At 47.7% G+C, this 4296-nt stretch overlaps 1 pseudogene; it reads right to left on the bottom strand.

The window, feature by feature from the left end:
• Positions 1-239: 239 nt before the first annotated feature.
• LOC117999467 lies at positions 240-2530 on the bottom strand (annotated as a pseudogene).
• Between the last annotated feature and the right edge of the window lie 1766 nt (positions 2531-4296).

The following is a 4296-nucleotide window of genomic DNA, read 5'->3' as shown; positions in this document are numbered from 1 at the left end:
CAGGGCATTTCTGTTGCTTCTGAAATCTTGAAATAAATATCAAAAGAAATGGCATCAAGAGTTCATGTTGAGTGATGGCACTGAGTGTGTCCCAGCACCTGTCAGGTGGAGCATCAGTGTCTGGACAGTCTCAAGGTGTCATGGAGAATGTGAGGGCTTGTTGCTATGGTCAATTGTCAGCCGTGTGCAGGGGCTGTGCTCAGTCCCATCCAGGGTGGTGGGCTGCAGGGGAGGGCTGCCTACAAATTGTCCAGGAAGTTATCCAGGGCTAGGATGCCTTCCTTCAGGCCTTCTCACTTGCGTGTTTTGGCCACCACCTGGCTGGGGTGGCTGCTGTTGTGGAAGGGATCCCTGGGCAGGATCTGCCAGTGGTCAAAAATGCACTGGGGGGAGGTATTACCACCAGTGTTGGACATCAGGTCAGCAGTGAAGGCAAAGGATTCATTCACAGGTGGGTAGGCCTTCACAACAAAGATGGGGGTGCCAGCCACCTGGGACTTGTCAAAGACATGACCCCACTTCCTGTTCAGGACTCCATAGATGCCACCAATTTCACTTGTTGCAGACACTGAGTCTCCACAAGGTAGATAGGCTCCATAAGCCAGGGCTGGGTGGTCAGCCTCTTAGTGTAAAGGCAGCACCGGGCAGTGGGGATGATCGGGCCACTCCCACAGTGGATGGCGTCCTCATGCAGGGTCACATCAAAGTGCACGTCATGCATGTTTTCCTCATACAGAGCCTGCTCTTTGGCGGCCCACTGAAAGCCAGCTACCACACTATCCTTGATCTTGTTGAGATACTGTACACCCTTGGTGATGTCAATGAGGACACTGGGGCTGGTGAAATCGGGCCAAAGCACCAGATCTTGCAGGCCTTGGCCATATTCCACTTCTACTTCTTGGCTAGATAGTGGGCCCGCTGCTTGAGCTCCTGGCAGGTGGACACCTCGCCCTTTTCAAGGTCTGGCCATCAGGGAAGGGCCGTGCCTTCATGTACAGCTGGTTGTGCTTGTTGGAGAACTTGGACAGAGTTCTCCAGATAGGCAGAGCGCATTCAACTCCTGACAGTCTCATGGTATGAGACTACGGGGTCAGCTTTCTTGATGGGAATGCATGCATGGTCCTCCTCCAGGTCCTTCAGACAGATCTCCAGGTGCAGCTCCTCAGTGCCTGCAATGGTATCCTCCCTTGATTCCTCAATGACACACTGCACCATAGGGTCTAACTTGGCTAGCTGTTTGAGCCCCTCCACTAGCTTGGGAAGGTCGGCTGGATTCTTGGCCTCCACAGCAACCTGGACAATGGGGTTCAGGCTGAACTTCATCACCTGCATGTTTTGGGCATGCTCAAAGTTGGGGATGGTGCCAGTCTTCACCAGGAACTGTTCCATGCCCACCAGACCCACCATGTTCCCACAAGGCACATCTTCAGTCAGCTCCACGTAACAGCACGTCATCAATATTGTTCTCTGGATGGGCTTCAGGTACATGTCCTCCTTCTTCCCAGAGGTGTAGTTGGGCCCCATGATCCTGACCTTCAGGCCAGTGGACACCAGACCTAAGAACACATGGCCAAAGGCATAGTCAACTTTGCTGTCTACTCTTTCTTGAAATTCATGAATCTCATCAAACACCTTGAAAATAGGGCCTAAGATGAGCTGGCAGGATATCTGTGGTAGTTCTTGCCATCAGGGTTGGTGGTTGACTTGCTGAATTTGCTGTTGGCTGGATCAAAATACAGGTCAGCTCACAGCTTCTTCATCATGTCCTCCACTTTCTTGGCCTGCCTAGCAGGCGCCAGCTGGCCCTTGCCCTTAGCAGCAAATTTGGCCACATACATCTCTACAAACTCCTTCAAGGTGAAGACCCAACTGTGGAGTCCAGACCCAAAGCTGACAGTCCTAAGTAGAGGGTCGATTATGATGTTGTCCATGGGCCACTCTCACCCTCCCCGTAGGTGGAAATGATGACAGTGACATTCTCCACAATGTGCTGGAAGGTCTGGTAAGCTCCTCAGGCTCCAGCTGCAGCTCGAGCAGAGCCCGGTCCATCTTATTCATCATCAGCACAGGCTTGCTACGCTCAGCAGTGGCCTGCCACAGCACCGTCTCTCTCTGTCTGCACGCACACACCAGATACACAATCCACCACCACCAAGGCACCGTCAGTGACACAGAGGGCAACAGTCACCTCCGAGGAGAAGTCCACATGCCTGGGGGAGCTGATGAGGTTGATGAGAAAGCCGTAACCATCCTTGTTCTACTTGACATAGTTCAAGTCATTCTCTGAGAGCTCATAGAAGAGGGAGATAGCTATTGACTTGATGGTGATGCAGCGTTCCTGCTCATCCTTCCAGGTGTTGGTGAAGCGGGTCTCCCCAGTACCGGCGGAGACAATGACAATGGCCTTGCACACCAGCGAGTCCATCAGCATGGACTTGCCATGGTCCACGTGGGCAATGATGGACATGTTTCGGATATTGGCCTTCTTCTCCATGATGGCCCCGATCTGGTCTACTGTGAAGTTCGTCATGGTGGTGTATGGCAGTGGATTCTCCCAGGAAGATCCAAGCAAGGTGAGTTGTGCCAAGGATGGTGGTAGCAATGGCAGAAGAGCTCTCGTTGTGTTTTTATTGTACTTTTCAGATTAACAATTGGATCCGTTGCATTATATTTAGAGATGCTTCACCTGAGGAGGGGTTTGGAGGTTGAAGAAAATCATTTAGCATATTATTTGGATAGTAACTAAAATACTGTTTACAAACAAATGTATCTGACTTTTTGACCACCCTGTGGTGTCTTACTGTTAGCTTTGTATCTCACCAATGGGAAAAATAGAAAAACCAGTACAGTCTCCCTAACTAGGGGGATAGGAGAGTGGAGCAAAGGGTGGGGTGGGGGGGAGGAAAAGGAGCTCAAAGTTTTTGTGGCTGTCTTTGACTGAAGAAAGTTAGGTTTAAAAGAAGGCTTGAAATGAGTGATGGGCTCAGTGATTGATGGGAGGATTGGAGGAGAGTGAACAGGGTTGGGGAAAGAGCAATGTTCCCTCCAACATTTCTGGGAATAGCTTTCTTGGTATTCACACATTGAGGCTGAGACCAAATTGAGGTAGATGAAGCTCTAGAAATGCTCCTCTCTTCTCAGTAACTCTCCTAGCCCTCAGAGGTAACAGCGGAAACTGTGTGTGTGTGTGTGTGTGTGTGTGTGTGTGGTGGGGGTGGCAGCAGAAGCAGTGGTATGAGGAAGGAGAGAAAAATCTCAGAGATGATAATGAGGCTGTGGAGTGTGGGAGCACAGAGCAGAAAATATTCTGGTGCTTGAGAGAACAGGAAGGCGTATATATAAATGTGTGTGTATCTCTTTTTAGATCCTTTCATTCAGGAGGCATCTCCCTGGAGACTGAGAAAATGGTAGGAGTCCCCTGGGGTGCTGTCAGCTCCACTTGCTGAACTTATGGAGAAAGAGTGAAATACTAGGTAAAGGAAATGCCTCCAGCCTGCTCCTGGGGAGAGACAGGACTGGGAGGAGTAGGGAGTTGAGAGGGACCCTTGACCTAAATAAGTTAGAGACATTTCCAGATGTGCGTCCCTGCCCACTCTCAACCTCACTCAACCTCACTGCACTAGCACCCTTGCCAGGAAAGAAAATGGCCTTGTCCTCCGGCCCCTATCAGCTCCAGGACAGCTGGAAGAATGTTCCCCACATTCGTGCTCTTACCTTCTTTACTTCGAGCCAAACCCTAAAGCCCCCAGCCTCAAAGCCTTTATATATATATATAATATATATATAATGAATATATTATATATATAATATATATATAATGAATATATTATATATAATATATATATAATGAATATATTATATATAATATATATAATGAATATATTATATATATAATATATATATAATGAATATATTATATATATATATAAAAGCCTCCATCCAAGGCTTTTATTTATTTATACACACACACATACACACACACATATATATCTCCAAGGCTTTTAATATATATATATAATCCAACATTTAAAACTCCAGAAATTTTGCCTAAAAACCTAGATTTCTAGTTTCTGTGGAATAATCAGAACATCTGGCGATCCTAGGCTCAAATTTCTTCATGCCAAGAGCTGGCCCTCCTCTTTAAACAGGACACAGGCTCTCCAGTTTGCCACAGTCTCCACCACTCCTTATGTTATACAGGACCCATATATTATTCACTCCCGTTGCCTTTCCAGCCCCTTTAAGCATTTGTATCTTAGGCCTATTTTAGGAATTCTATGGCTAAAAAATGTAGAC

This window comes from Mirounga leonina, unplaced genomic scaffold (genome assembly GCF_011800145.1).
Source record: "Mirounga leonina isolate KUSES-001 unplaced genomic scaffold, KU_Mleo_1.0 Mir_115, whole genome shotgun sequence".
Classification (NCBI taxonomy): Eukaryota; Metazoa; Chordata; class Mammalia; order Carnivora; family Phocidae; genus Mirounga; species Mirounga leonina.
The sequence above is the reverse complement of the archived record's forward strand: the minus strand, read 5'-3'. Positions and strand labels throughout refer to the sequence as shown.